Source organism: Orbicella faveolata, unplaced genomic scaffold (assembly GCF_042242905.1).
Source record: "Orbicella faveolata isolate gen_17 unplaced genomic scaffold, um_ofav_v1 contig_36, whole genome shotgun sequence".
Classification (NCBI taxonomy): Eukaryota; Metazoa; Cnidaria; class Anthozoa; order Scleractinia; family Merulinidae; genus Orbicella; species Orbicella faveolata.
In genome coordinates, this window is record NW_028301565.1 from 17,698,515 (window position 1) to 17,715,511 (window position 16,997).

Sequence of the window (16,997 nt, forward strand, 5' to 3'; positions counted from 1 at the left end):
TAGCAAGTTCATAACCCACGATGAAAACTCTCGAATTGCATTATGCAGTGATCCAGCTTTCAATAATAGCTCATAGTCAAGTTTAGTTCACTGTCAAATTTTGAACGAACCATTTTATATCTCAGTGATACAATCTTTGACACCCAACGTTAATTTTGTAAGGTTTCTATACAAAGACATCTTAAGCAAATACCAGAATTATAACCTGCTATTTGTTATAACCTGTTTTTTGTCCTATTTGGTTTCCTCATCACCCGGGTATAGTTCTTATATTTTAGGCGTTTCTCTTATTTCTTCTTCTAACCCGTCGTGTGTCTAGCACGATACGTTTTAAAATTTGTTTCCTAGTCAAGGCTGGTGTCCTGTCATTGGCAGCTATTCAGTGGCTATTTGCTTATATTTTTCCGATATGAGATGTTTTGTTATTTGTGACCTCATGTACGATGTTTGATTCGCATATTTTCCGGCATGAGATGTTTTGTTATTTGTTACCTCATGTAGGATGTTTAATTCGCATATTTTCCTCATGGGATGTTTTGTTATTTGTTTCCTCGTGTCCGACGTTAAGTGCGCATGAGATGTCTTGTTATTTGTTTCCTCATGGTCGATGTTTAATTCGCAAATTTTCCGGCAAGAGATGTTTTGTTATTTGTTTCCTCATGGCCGATGTTTAATTCGCATATTTTCCGGCATGAGATGTTTTGTTATTTGTTTCTTCATGGCCGATATTTAGTTCACATATTTTCCAGCATGAAATGTTATAGTATCTGTTACCTCATAGCCGACTTAATTCGTGATTTGGTTTATAAATATTTTCTGGCGTGAAATGTTTTATTATTTCTTCCCCCATTACCGATATTGGTTTGTAAATGTTTTCGGGTATCAGACATTTGTTTTATGCATTAAATGTTTTTGCTGGGAGATGTGATTGATTGTTGTTTACGTTTATTTCGTATATTTTCCGGTATAAGATCTTGAATTATTTGTTGCCTTACAACAGATGTTTCTCTCACATATTTTCCGGCTGTACTATTCACTACCGATGTTTGTGTATTTTCCGACATAAAGTGTTGTATCATTTGTTGGCTCATCATCGATCGCGGTTAACTTTGTATATATCATTTTACATCATATGTTCTTATTTTTTGTTTTCAAGGTTTTGTTTGTATTTACTGTAATACAATTTTTTTCTCTGCCTACTTAACTCCCATATCGAAATTCGTACAGATAAAATTTGAGCGGTTTCAATGAGGGTCTGGAAGGGGGGAGGGTCCTGATCCCGCATTCATGCTCCTATTTCAGGAGATTCCCGCATCCCGCACTTTTTTCATCACTATCCCGAATCCCGTTCGTCTTTCCCAGAAAAATACATTAAAAAGTCTAATTTCTACAAAAGCTGGTTGATTCTCTTGGGCCGCTATAACGTTTATTTGGCTCGCGACGATTTCCCCGAATTCCCGACAGACAGGCCAAAAAAATCCCTTATCCTTTCCCCTATTTTTCGCGAGTCCCGCTTCCTGGGGAGCAGTCAAATCCCGGGTCCCGTCAAGGTATTTATCGTTTTCCCGATTCCCGCACCGTATTTTGGTCAAATACCGGACCCGAGAATACCCTTCCAGACCCTCGAAAAAAGCTAGCATTTCGCAAAAAAACAGAGGTGTTAAACTCTACAAATTACACGCGGATAACAGCGGAAACCACACAGACTATTTTGATATCTATTTTAATATTGCCAGGATCTTCTTTGTCGTTCAAATTTCAAAATGGCGGTTACGGTGATCTTGTGTCACTGTTGCTCAGTAAGGAAGTTTCTTAACGCTCTTATAATCAAGTAATTACCAAGAATCGTCTACACCCAAAATATTTCAAATATTATATAAACTCTTGGTCTTCGGCCATCGTAGCTTGATTAAAAGTACAACACAAACAGCGGTGATAAACATTTTTTGTTTATCACCTCTGTTTGTGTGACATTTCTTATATTTTTCACGCGTCACAGGCCCAACGCCACAAAGTATCATTAAGTGTCGTTGTGATGTAACATCTGTTCCTTCTTTGCTAAGGACAACAAACATACAATTTTCATTACCAACAGCGGAGACTACTTGACAGTTGCGGTTGCGAAGTAAAACGTTGCCGTTGGTCAGCTGTTGATCGCTAATAAAAAGAGCAAAGATCAGCACACTTTCACTAGTTTCATTCGGCAGACAGCCGAACTAGAACCAGAGCAATTCCAGAAAACAGTTGATACATCAACGTTTTTATTCTAAGCTTGAGAATGTACTTTTCAGCCTTTTGCATCATTTTCTGTGCCTTTTACATCCACTCAGCCTGTCGTGGTCTCATCACTGAGAAGCTGAAATTGTCCCAGGTCTCCGAAGCTTGTCCGCCGGGAGTCTGGACCTGTTCAACTGGTAAGCGATCAGAGATTGCCAAAGTGGATGACATTGCTCAGACGGTGCAACGACGTGCTGTAAAATCTTATCCTCCGGGAATTTGGACACGAGACGAACTTGAAGAAACTGAACAATTAACAGACAAAAAAGACCCAGAAAGTTATCCCCCAGGAATGTGGGTCCATAAAAAGAAAAGAATGTTGCAGCAAATGCTAAAGAGAGCAATCAAAACATCCAAACAAGATGGTGGTCTTGTAGCGAAGGTCAACCCTTCCCAAGCTTGTCCGCCAGGAGTCTGGACATGTTCAAGAGGAAAGAGATCCGAGATTACCAATGAAGGCCAAGTTGAGGTTCTAGTCCTGGATGAATCGCCCTCAAATAACATTCTTAAAGAACAAAATTCTCCGCGTTTGGAGCGGCGACGAGCCACAAAATCGTGTCCCCCAGGAATGTGGGTTTGTGATCAAGAACTGAAGCGAGTATTCACTCGTCAATTTTTTAATCCCAGAACATGACATTTGTCGCAGTATAAAATAAATAGAGTTGATACTATGGCAACCTTCAATAGGGAAGTTAGCTGCTTTAGAATAAGGAGGCCTTTTCCAGGATCTAATAGTTTTTACTTGACATCTCACATTAAGATGTAATACACAGTCAAGGAAAAGGTTGTTGTTATTCATCGTGGTAGATGCAATAATAAAGTGTATTATCGTTTGTCTCACGATGTAGTCACTTGAGATGTAGATCGCGACGTTTCGACTGCTTACTACTAGTCTTCTTCAGGCGATAAGGTCGACTGATTGCACAGTATCATTTATATCACAAAGGTCGGCTGTGATTGGTGCATTTCGATCCTCCTATTGTTCCATTGTTCCGGCGAGTAGCTGTTCCCTCAGTGGTCCGCTGTTGTACCGTTCTCCTGTTGTTGTGTTTCTTGATCGTGGGTATCCATGCTTCAGGAATTTCAATTCCACTGTCCCTGTTGATGTTGTTAGGGTGAAGTCTTATGTGAATAGCTTCCTTGACCCTACGTGTGTACCAGTGAGGATCTCGATCAATAAACTTGACCTCATTCCAGATAGGATAGTGGCCGGTCTCGTGGGTGTGTTCAGAAACGGCGGGGGTCTGGGTACGGGCGAGTCGTATATCCCTGCCGTGTTCTTTGATCCTCTCCTGCATAGATCTCCCTGTTTCCCCGATGTAGACTTTGCCGCACTCACAGGGAATCCTGTAGACAACACCGTCTTGTTTAGCCGGGTTGACGGTGTCCTTTGGTCGCACTAAGTGTGACCGAAGTGTCCTGTCGGACTTAAAGACCGTGCGAATGCCTTGTTGTTCTAGGCAGCGGCGGAGAGACTCCGAAACTCCTTGGAAATAAGGTAAAACGGCGGTGGATTTAAATTCCGCGACAGGCTCTCTTCTTGGGGTTGTTCGTGCCTTTGTGATCTTCTGTACAAAAGAGGAGGGATATCCGTTAGAAACAAGTACAGATGACAGATGTTTCTTCTCTCCAGCGATTACTGATGGTTTGGTGACGAGACGTCTAGCCCGGTCGTACAGACACTTCACAATACCGCGCTTTACTGACTGAGGGTGGTGTGAATCATACGCTAGGTACTGATCAGTATGTGTTGGTTTCCTGTAGACACTGGTGGTAACGCGGCTATCAGGTTCTCTGTAAACTGACGAGTCGAGAAAGGCGATCTTGTTGTTGTTCTCGATCTCCATGGTGAAACGGATTGATGGTTGTTGACTGTTCAGGTGTTGCAGGAAGACGTCAACTCTATCCCGATCCAGGATGGTGAAAGTATCATCTACGTAGCATTTCCAGATCTTAGGCTTGCAAGGTGCGGACTCTATTGCTTGTTCTTCAAATATCTCCACGTAGAGATTAGCAATAACCGCGGATACAGGGCTCCCCATGGCTGTGCCGTCTCGTTGTTCGTAAATCGATCCGTTGTACTGGAAGTACGTAGATCTTAATACGAAATTCAAGAGGTCCGCGATTTGAACTGGTGCAAGTGTCGTGCGGTCAGCCAGGCCTGCGTCGTTCTCCATTTTTTGTAGCGCGGCTTGTACGGCGCCCTCGACTTCACCCTAACAACATCAACAGGGACAGTGGAATTGAAATTCCTGAAGCATGGATACCCACGATCAAGAAACACAATAACAGGAGAACGGTACAACAGCGGACCACTGAGGGAACAGCTACTCGCCAGAACAATGGAACAATAGGAGGATCGAAATGCACCAATCACAGCCGACCTTTGTGATATAAATGATACCGTGCAATCAGTCGACCTTATCGCCTGAAGAAGACTAGCAGTAAGCAGTCGAAACGTCGCGATCTACATCTCAAGTGACTACATCGTGAGACAAACGATAATACACTTTATTAATACACAGTCAGTATTGAAGGAAGGCCAAGTTCAGGCTCTAGTCATGGATGAATTGTCCTCGAATAACATGGTTGAAGCCAATTCTCCCAAGTCGAGGTAACAACGACCCAAAAAGTCGTGTCCCCATGAATGTGGGTTTGTGATAAAGTCATCAAGAGCTGAAGGAGTTTTGTGTCTGATGAAGAACGCTGTGATTTTGAGTCATGGTAAAGAGAGTAGTCACTCGTCAATTTTTCAAACTGAAGACATCATAACTTTTATCACAGTAATGTTATGTTAAACTTTGTGGTGAAGAAAGCTGATCCAGAAGAAAAACATGTTTATTTTTAAAAAACATTGTCGGGCTAGTGTTGTTATGCACTTCCCGTTACACCAGGTGTACTTATTTTTGAAGTTTTTAATAAAGATTGCAGTATCTCCCAGACTAATAAAATTGAGAGAAAGGCGAAATTCTTTTTCTACATATGTATGTATCACCGTATTACTTTAGCCTGCGAAATTAGCCTCTTCTCCCCTCCCTCCAAAGTGTTATTTTCTGTGCACATACAAAACCCTAACGATCGGGTTTTCACGGTTCTACGCCATCTTGAGAATAGCCTGTGAACAGGCTCTCTAGCCGAGAGGCGAAGGGAAAGCGGGAAGAAGAAAGAGGAGAAAAGAAAGAGGAGAAAGGAGAGATGAGGGAAGTCGACACCCCAGCGCTAACCCTACTCTCCTTAATTCGGCCACTTCACTCTCTTTCAGTTCCTTCTCGACCTTTCCGGCCACGGTCAAACCTTTCCACAACATGGAGCTGCATGAACAATCATAGGAAAAACTGCTAAATTCAGAGCTTTTCCTGAACAAAACCCCACAATATCATAAACAACACGCAAAACAGTCCACAGACTTGCGCGTGAACATCTACATTTGCAGTGCGAGAACAAACAAACTGGAAGGACAAAAAGCACGATTATATTGATGAAAGAAACATAAGAACGTCTCTCTAAGACAGACTTATAGCTTTCCACAAGGAAAGCTACAGCTATCTCTGGCGACACCGGACAAAGATAAATATGACACCCGTAGTAAGAAGCAGCATAAATTTCAACAGTAAATCAAACAGCCGGGCCCGGCGTAATAATACAAAATGCAAGTTGCCAACATGTTCAGGAAATATTTCAAACTTTGTCTCTCCAGAGCATATATTTACAGAGCTTAAAAAATATCTTGCAATATAAATGATCCGAAAAAGAGGGTCTGGAAAGGGGGAGGGTCCTGATCCCGAATTCCCGCTCCTTTTTCAGGAATCTTGCATCCCGCACTTTTTTCATCACTATCCCGAATCCCGTTTTTCTTTCCCACAAGAACACATTAAAAAGTCTAATTTGTACAAAAGCTAATGACTGTAAGATGTAGATTGGCCCTTTAGATTGACATTTTGAATTAATGCATTTTTTTTAAAGACTATTTGTGCGGTCGGGAATCCCTATGCGATATAAGGCGAGATTCAGCTGTCATGATTTTGTTAGCGAACGGGACTCCCAACAAGTTTGCCGAGCAGAAAGGTCTCTGATGAGTCCCTTGGCCGGGACGAAACGAGCTGCGTAAGACTAGGCACGAACAATCTATTATCACAAGTAACTGTCAACTTTATCGTCAATTTTTGACCTCGGGGTTTTCTCCGAGGCCTTTACTCTTAGCGATTTCTGCTAACCCAGTGAAGGTTTTTAACTGCTTCACGGAGTTGAACAGGTCTTTGTGTTCGTCGCCGCTTAGCGGAACATTGAATTTCTCTTTGTGGATCGCCCAGGTTCTGGCTGTAAAACTATAAGTATCATCGGTGGCCGCAAGATAAAACGAGACAAAAACTCTTACTTTAGCGGAGCTGGCATCACTGTTTGCCATATCTAAGGCCATCTAGCGGTTAAGCTGTTGAAAAATCCTCTTAAGATTACAATAAATGAGAAGAGACCGAAGAGCTTGAGCAATTGAGTTAATTGAGCATCGAGTTAATAACTGGTATGCTATTACGCCACGTGCACTTTTCTGGCATCTGGTTGAAACAAAATACCCTCTGACAGTTTCAATTAGGTAACTATTAACCAGGCACACTCTATAGTTTGGTTTGAAAGCATACAACCCTTAGCGCTCGCCTGGTTGATTCTCTCTGCCCGCTAGAACGTTTATTCGGGTCGCGACGATTTCCCCGAATTCCCGACAGACAGGCCAAAACAATCCCGCATCCCGTGCCCTAATTTTGGCGACTCCCGCTTCCCGGGCAGCAGTCAAATCTCGGGTCCTGTCAAGATATTTATCGTTTTCCCGATTCCCGCACCGTATTTTGGTCAAATACCGGATCCTGAGAATAACCCTCCAGACCCTCGTAACAAACTAGCACATGTCAGAGGTGTCAAACTCTACAGATTTATTGCCGATGACAGCGCAAATCACACAGATTATTTTAAAATTATTTTAATATTCTCAGGGTCTCCTTTTTTGTTCAAATTTCAAAATGGCAGTTACGGTGATCTTGCGGCACTGTTACTCAGTGATGGAGTTTCTCAACGCTCTTATAATCAAGTGTTTACCAAGAATCGTCTCCAACGATGGTGGTCTTTGGCCATCGTAGCTTGATTAAAAATATAACACAAACAGCGGTGATAAATATTTTTTGTTTATCACCGCTGTTTGTGTTATATTTCTTATATTTTTCACGCGTCACAAGGCAAACGCCACAAAGTATCCGGCACTAAGTCTTGTTGTGTTGTAACATCTGTTCCTTCTTTGCTAAGGACAACAAACATACAATTTTCATTACCAACAGCGGAGACTACTTGACAGTTGCGGTTGCGAAGTAAAACGTTGCCGTTGGTCAGCTGTTGATCGCTAATAAAAAGAGCAAAGATCAGCACACTTTCACTACTTTTATTCGGCAGACAGCCGAACTAGAACCAGAGCAATTCCAGAAAACAGTTGATACATCAACGTTTTTATTCTAAGCTTGAGAATGTACTTTTCAGCCATTTGCATCATTTTCTGTGCCTTTTACATCCACTCAGCCTGTCGTGGTCTCATCACTGAGAAGCTGAAATTGTCCCAGGTCTCCAAAGCTTGTCCGCCGGGAGTCTGGACCTGTTCAACTGGTAAGCGATCAGAGATTACCAGGGTGGATGACATTGCTCAGACGGTGCAACGACGTGCTGTAAAATCTTATCCTCCGGGAATTTGGACACGAGACGAACTTGAAGAAACTGAACAATTAACAGACAAAAAAGACCCAGAAAGTTATCCCCCAGGAATGTGGGTCCATAAAAAGAAAAGAATGTTGCAGCAAATGCTAAAGAGAGCAATCAAAACATCCAAACAAGATGGTGGTCTTGTAGCGAAGGTCAACCCTTCCCAAGCTTGTCCGCCAGGAGTCTGGACATGTTCAAGAGGAAAGAGATCCGAGATTACCAATGAAGGCCAAGTTGAGGTTCTAGTCCTGGATGAATCGCCCTCAAATAACATTGTTAAAGAACAAAATTCTCCGCGTTTGGAGCGGCGACGAGCCACAAAATCGTGTCCCCCAGGAATGTGGGTTTGTGATCAAGAACTGAAGCGAGTATTCACTCGTCAATTTTTTAAACTCAGAACATAACATTTGTCCCAGTATAAAATAGAAAGAGTTGATACAATAAGAACCTTCAGTAGGGAAGACAGCTGCCTTAGAATAAAGAGGCCTTTTCCAAGATCGTAATTCGGAAATTACAAAGGGATAGTTTTTACTTGACATTTCACATTAAGATGTAATACACAGTCAGTATTGAAGAGATCGGAACATTGCCAATAAAGGCCAAGTTCAGGCTCTAGTAATGAATGAATTGTCCTCGAATAACATGGTTAAAGCCGAGGAAAATTCTCCCAAGTCGAGCTAGCAACGAGCCACAAAGTCGTGTATCCATGAATGTGAGTTTGTGATGAAGTCATCAAGAGCTGAAGGAGCTTTGTGTCTGATGAAGTTAAGAACACGGCGATGTTGAGTCATGGTAAAGTGAGTAGTCACTCGTCAATTTTTCGATCTGAAGGCATCATAACTTTTGTCGCAGTAATGTTATGTTAAACTTCGTTACACCAGGTGTACTTGTTTTTAAAGTTTTTAATAAAGATTACAGTATCTCCCAGACTAATGAAATTGAGAGAAAGGCGAAATTCTTTTTCTACATATGTACGTATCACCGTATTACTTTAGTCTGCGAAATTAGCCTCTGCTCCCCTCCCCCCAAAGTGTTATTTTCTGTGCACATGCAAAACCCTGACCCTCGGGTTTTCACGGCTCTACGCCATCTTGAGAGTAGCCTGTGAATAGGCTTTCTAGTCGGGAGGCGGAGGGAAAGCGGGAAGAACAAAGAAGAGAAAAGAAAGAGGAGAAAGGAGAGATGAGGGAAGTCGACGCCTCAGCCCCAATCCCACTCCCCTTCGGCCACTTCACTCTCTTTCAGTTCCTTCTCGACCTTTCCGGTTCCACAACGTGGAGCTGGATGAACAATCATAGGAAAAACTGCTAAATTCAGAGCTTTTTCCTGAACAAAACCCCACAATATCATAAACAACACGCAAAACAGTCCACAGACTTGCGCGTGAACATCTACATTTGTAGTGCCAGAACGAACAAACTGGAAGGACAAAAAGCACGATTATATCGATGAAAGAAACATAAGAACGTCTCTCTAAGACAGACTTATAGCTTTCCACAAGGAAAGCTACAGCTATCTCTGGCGACACCAGACAAAGATAAACATGCCACCCGTGATAGGTAGCAACGTAACTTGCAACAGTAAATGAAACAGCTGGGCCCGGCGTAATAATACAAAATGCAAGTAACCAACATGTTCAGGAAATATTTCAAACTTTGTCCCTCCAGAGCATATATTTAGAGAGCTTAAAACATATCTTGCAGTATAAATGAGCCGAAAAAGAGGGTCTGGAAGCTGAGAGGGTCCTGATCCCTCATTCGGGCTCGTTTTTCAGGAGAATCTCTCATCCAACACTTTTTTCGTCACTATCCTGAATCACGGTTTTTTTTTCCGAGAAAAATGAATGAAAAAGTCTAATTTGTACAAAAGCTAATAAATGTAAGATGTAGATTGACCCTTTGGATTCAGTGATATTTTGAATTAACGCGTTTTTTTAAAGACTATTTGTGCGGTCAGGAATCCCTATGCGATTTAAGGCGAGAGTTAGCTGGCATCATTTTGTTACCGAACGGGACTCCCAATGAGTTTGCGAAGCAGATGAGTTCCTTGGCCGGGACGAAACGAGCTGCGTAAGACTAGCCACGAACAACTTTATCGTCAATTTTTGACCTCGGGGTTTTCTCCGAGGCCTTTACTCTTAGCGATTTCTGCTAACCCAGTGAAGGTTTTTAACTGCTTCACGAAGTTGAACAGGTCTTTGTCTTCGTCGCCGCTTAGCGGAACATTGAATTTCTCTTTGAGGATCGCCGAGGTTCTGGAGCTAGAACTAGGAGTATCGTCGGTGGCCGCAAGATAAAACGAGACAAAATCCAAATCTCTTACTGTAGCAGAGCTGGCAACACTATTTGTCATATCTAGGGCCATGTAGCGGTTAAGCTGTTGAAAAAATCCCATCAAGATTACAATAAATGTGAAGAGACTGAAGAGCTTGAGCAATTGAGTTAATTGAGCATCGAGTCAATAACTGGTATGCTATTACACCACGTACACTTTTCTGGCATCTGGTAAAAACAAAATACCATCTGAGAGTTTCAATTAGATAACTATTAACCAGGCACACTCTATAGTTTGGTTTGAAAGCATACACCACTTAGCGCTCGCCTGGTTGATTCTCTTTGGCCGCTAGAATGTTTATTTGGGTCGTGACGATTTCCCGATTTCCCGAAAGCCGGGCCAAAAAAATCCCGCATCCCGTGCCCTAATTTTGGCGACTCCCGCTTCCCGGGGAGAAGTCAAATCCCGGGTCTCGTCAAGACATTAATCGTTTTTTTGGTCAAATACCGGATGCCAAGAATACCCTTCCAAACCCTCTTGGACTGGTTACCTTCCTTGGCGCCAAGAACTCCATCATTAAATTAAATTATGTTCTGATGCTTCTTCCTTCGCTTGGGCTTGCACCCTTGGTTCCAGCGCTCATGGCGCCACGATACGCGACTACTGGTCTACGGATCAACGTAGTCTTTACATAAATGTCATGGAAACATTAGCCCTTGTCAATGCTCCAGAGGCCCTGGGCTTCCGTAACAGCTCGTATTTACTGATTGCAAAGTTCTTATTAGGTCCTGGCAGTCTCAAAGTGCAAAGTCACATACTCTTTCTAACGCTCTGAAGAAGGTGTTTTGGGTTTTCACCAAAACTAATATTCACCTCAACCCTCTGTTGTTAATCCCGCAGACCCCCCATCGCGGGTTTTGTCTCTGCAGGATGCCAAGTTATCCCCGTCTGCCTGCTCCCTGTTTTCTAACCCTTATATTTTCCCTCCCATTACACTCATTCCCCGAGTTTTGCCTTTCGCTAAAAGGCAGTCTTTTCCTTGCACTCTTGTTGTTCCTGACATTCGACCTCGTAAATTTTGGTGGCCTCTACTTAAATCATTTCCCTCTTTCCAATAGACCATTTTACAGTTGTCTGCCCAACGACCTGGCCTTTGAATGGCAGCGAGGCTGGAGTTGACCTGGTTTTGATACAGACCTCGCTGCTTTTGTTCTGTAAATCAAGTTGTTCTAATGCTAACTAGGTGCATTTGCATGACAAAAGCAGAGAGGTCTGTATCAAAACAAGGTCAACTCTAACCTCGCTGCCATTCAAAGGCCAGGTCACCAGGCAGACAACGGTAAAATGGTCTATTGGCACCTGAAGGTACACCAGATATAGTTCGTTCTCACTCCTCCCATGGTGTTTCTTCTTCCTGGCCCCTACCCTGGGACCTACGGGTTTTCGGCGTAGTTATGCCATGAAATAGTTTCGTGGGTTTCCTTTGCAATGTCCTTACAACAATGTTAACTAATTTGATATAATTCCTTGTCAAACAAAGCGAAAAAAATGAAATTATGTATTCAGCAAAATAAGCTTCCATTTTGTGATGTAATAAATTTAATTTTGGCTTATTTGTGTTTGCAATTCTTATTCTCTCCTTTTTTATCACCATCGTTTGCTTCTCTTTAGGACATTCCCCCTGTCCCTCGCTTGTTTGTTCCTGCGGTGTCATTATGACAATGATCGGAATTGTGGTTATACCAGGCGACGTGTGAACACTCCCGTTCCGACGCCGGTTACCTTTAACCTCTCTGCTATCGACGATGGTATTAACTTCCTCCAATCAAATCACTGGTCAAGAGCCTATTCCAAGCAGAAGCAATCCAAAAGATTGAATTCGAAAGCTTCCTTTTTGCTTTGCCAGGCGAGAAAAGCCTTTTTGATGCCACCCCCGTGGATGTTTGTCGCTTCCTGGTGTTTAAGGATTCCAAAGGTAAAACGCAAGTTCATAAGCCCGAATGCCCTTATCTTGGCCAAAGGAGCATCTCTCTTTGTCAATGTCCTGTACGTCTTGTGTATTCCACAGTCAATTCCTATATTGGAAAACTACGCTCTATCTTTTCTGATGTTGGACGCCAAGGAGCCTGGAACCGAACTCTTCTGCTCTAAAGCCCCATAAGGGTATTGAGACTTACGTGGCAATCGGTCATGAATTGGGAATTAGTCTTTCCAGTGGCTATTTGTTTCGTGCCGCTAACCAGCAGGACCATATTGTCGATAAGCCACTTTTTTAAAAGTGCTTTAAAACTTTACGGCAGAATCCCGCCTTAAAAAGTACCTGCGAGATGCCCAGATCGATAATGGTGAAACCCTTCACAGTTTTCGTTCCGGATGTGCCATTACCTCAGCCTTGTCGGGCTCTCCACTGGAAGATGTTATGTCTCATGTTGGTTGGACGAACTGAAAAACTGCCTTGTGTTACCTTAAGTTAGCCGATGTCTTCCGGGCTGGGGCCCCTCTGACCTGCTTACTTCAAATTCCTATTTGCCTCATTCTCAGGAAGCCTCCCGCGTTTATGGTGATTTTAATGACTTAGAGAATTTCATCACCGCGTTTCCTGCTGCATCCTCTTCCAAACGTCTACGTCCTTCTTAAGTTCTATTTTACTTTTCTTCCCCTTTGCTTTTTCCGTCCCTTTTGAAGTTCTTTCAGTTTTGGGTTTTAGCTTTGGGGATTTTCTTTTGAGACTGGGTATGTTTGGTGGTTTGTATATTCTATAATACCGTGTGTTCCAGTATTATTCCCGTGTGGCCGCCAGACCTCCATACCTCAGTGGGAGGGCGGGTAAGATCAGTGTAAATAGGTTACCATTTACAGCGGTCTTACCCAAGCGAGTATAAGAGGTATCGCCAACATCAATTCATTATCGTTTCGATAGAAGGCTCTAGCATTTTTTGTAAGGCGTCTTCTATCCCCCTCTACACTCTCTTACCTGTCCTCCTTTCCAATAGCCGCCATCGGATCACCTTTGCCCTCCCTCTCCTCCCAATTTGTCACTGTACTTACTGTTCTGTATATCTTCATCTGAAGGTCGCCGCTAAACCTCCATACCTCAGTAGGAGTGCGGGTAAGATCGGCGTCATCAAGCAGCCTCGTTCCCAAGGTCTCTCCCTAACTGATCAGCAAGACGCTCATGACCCCGCAAATTGTGCGAAATCACCAATCCGGAGTAATATTTTAAACCGTACTTTTAAAATTAACTATCAAAGCTCGTAAAATTAAGTCTTAAAAGTATACCAAACAATAAATTATACAAAAATATTTTTATTTCTCTTGAATAATCCAAGAAAACTTTATAATTGTTACTACTATGTCGTTGCAGTAATAATAATTTTATTATTATCTCCATAATTATCGATTTGTCTGGGTGTTTGGTGATTACTTGGCGCTCCAAAAAAACCATTGCTGGTAAGAAATGGTGCTTTGATGTACGGATAATGATGATCGCGATCGCAACACTGCAAACATTCTTCTTTTGATTTAAAAAAAAACTAAATAATTTACTGACGTAAAACCTAAGAGATTAAGACTAATTTTTGATTTTTGAAATAATATTCATTGAGACTTTCGTCACCATCATAAGAAATCTTTATGTACTAAAAAATTCCAATTTGCCCCAGTAATAGATTTTATACAGGCCGTAAAGCTTTACCCTGGATTAACTTCTACTATCAAAATACTTAGAACATTTCGCTGTCACCAATTCATGTAAAGATGACGCTTGTTAACTACAGTATGCTGTTAAAATTTGGGATTGCGTTAGAAAATGAACTATCAAGACATACAAAATAGCATTGTTCGGCAAGACTATCAGATTGAATTAATGATAATAATGAGACTGAGGACTTTAAGCATTTGCTCTTTTTAACAATGCTGAAGTTTAATATCAAAATAATTTAAGCCCCAGTAGTGCAATTTTCATTTTCAAAATGAAATGACTTGGTGAATCTGAATTTCTCGTTTTAAAATTCCATAAACTTCCCTTCACCCTCCTTTCCATTAATATAGCAAAACACATTATCAGTGACATCCTGCAATGGTTATTCACAACCATTACTAGCCCTCTTCCCGTCACTACCTGCTAGAGGTCTTCTAGTTCTTCTTCAAGTTTGTTCATTTCAAACACTAAACCAGAGCTGAACTAATCATTGACCCTAAGTTAATAAAAGTAAATTAACCGGCGTACCGAGTTTGTGAAGAGCAATGTACACGAAAACGTTACACAACTCTGCCCTGACAAAGGGCTTCTCAGTTCATGAGGGCTATAGTCATCTCACATCCAACAAGCGCGAGTGGAATAAAACGCTCCAAAAATGTAGAGAACTAAACTAGAATTGAAAAACGTCCCAAAAAATATCACGCGTACGCTTACCATATTTGAGATAATTTGAGAGACGTTAGCAAGTTCATAACCCATGATGAAAACTCTCGAATTGCATTATGCAGTGATCCAGCTTTCAATAATAGCTCATAGTCAAGTTTAGTTCACTGTCAAATTTTGAACGAACCATTTTATATCTCAGTGATACAATCTTTGACACCCAGCGTTAATTTTGTAAGGTTTCTATACAAAGACATCTTAAGCAAATACCAGAATTATAACCTGCTATTTGTTATAACCTGTTTTTTGTCCTATTTGGTTTCCTCATCACCCGGGTATAGTTCTTATATTTTAGGCGTTTCTCTTTTTTCGTCTTCTAACCCGTCGTATGTCTCGCACGATACGTTTTAAAATTTGTTTCCTAGTCAAGGCTGGTGTCCTGTCATTGGCAGATATTCAGTGGCTATTTGCTTATATTTTTCCGATATGAGATGTTTTGTTATTTGTTACCTCATGTACGATGTTTGATTCGCATATTTTCCGGCATGAGATGTTTTGTTATTTGTTACCTCATGTAGGATGTTTAATTCGCATATTTTCCTCATGGGATGTTTTGTTATTTGTTTCCTCGTGTCCGACGTTAAGTGCGCATGAGATGTCTTGTTATTTGTTTCCTCATGGTCGATGTTTAATTCGCAAATTTTCCGGCAAGAGATGTTTTGTTATTTGTTTCCTCATGGCCGATGTTTAATTCGCATATTTTCCGGCATGAGAAGTTTTGTTATTTGTTTCCTCATGGCCGATGTTTAGTTCACATATTTTCCAGCATGAGATGTTATAGTATCTGTTACCTCATAGCCGACTTAATTCGTGATTTGGTTTATAAATATTTTCTGGCGTGAAATGTTTTATTATTTCTTCCCCAATTACCGATATTGGTTTGTAAATGTTTTCGGGTATCAGACATTTGTTTTATGCATTAAATGTTTTTGCTGGGAGATGTGATTGATTGTTGTTTACGTTTATTTCGTATATTTTCCGGTATAAGATCTTGAATCATTTGTTGCCTTACAACAGATGTTTCTCTCACATATTTTCCGGCTGTACTATTCACTACCGATGTTTGTGTATTTTCCGACATAAAGTGTTGTATCATTTGTTGGCTCATCATCGATCGCGGTTAACTTTGTATATATCATTTTGCATCATATGTTCTTATTTTTTGTTTTCAAGGTTTTGTTTGTATTTACTGTAATACAATTTTTTTCTCTGCCTACTTAACTCCCATATCGAAATTCGTACAGATAAAATTTGAGCGGTTTCAATGAGGGTCTGGAAGGGGGGAGGGTCCTGATCCCGCATTCATGCTCCTATTTCAGGAGATTCCCGCATCCCGCACTTTTTTCATCACTATCCCGAATCCCGTTCGTCTTTCCCAGAAAAATACATTAAAAAGTCTAATTTCTACAAAAGCTGGTTGATTCTCTTGGGCCGCTATAACGTTTATTTGGCTCGCGACGATTTCCCCGAATTCCCGACAGACAGGCCAAAAAAATCCCGTATCCCTTCCCCTATTTTTCGCGAGTCCCGCTTCCTTGGGAGCAGTCAAATCCCGGGTCCCGTCAAGGTATTTATCGTTTTCCCGATTCCCGCACCGTATTTTGGTCAAATACCGGACCCGAGAATACCCTTCCAGACCCTCGAAAAAAGCTAGCATTTCGCAAAAAAACAGAGGTGTTAAACTCTACAAATTACACGCGGATAACAGCGGAAACCACACAGACTATTTTGATATCTATTTTAATATTGCCAGGATCTTCTTTGTCGTTCAAATTTCAAAATGGCGGTTACGGTGATCTTGTGTCACTGTAGCTCAGTAAGGAAGTTTCTTAACGCTCTTATAATCAAGTAATTACCAAGAATCGTCTACACCCAAAATATTTCAAATATTATATAAACTCTTGGTCTTCGGCCATCGTAGCTTGATTAAAAGTACAACACAAACAGCGGTGATAAACATTTTTTGTTTATCACCTCTGTTTGTGTTACATTTCCTATATTTTTCACGCGTCACAGGCTCAACGCCACAAAGTATCATTAAGTGTCGTTGTGATGTAACATCTGTTCCTTCTTTGCTGCGAACAACAAACATACAATTTTCATTACCAACAGCGGAGACTACTTGACAGTTGCGGTTGCGAAGTAAAACGTTGCCGTTGGTCAGCTGTTGATCGCTAATAAAAAGAGCAAAGATCAGCACACTTTCACTAGTTTCATTCGGCAGACAGCCGAACTAGAACCAGAGCAATTCCAGAAAACAGTTGATACATCAACGTTTTTATTCTAA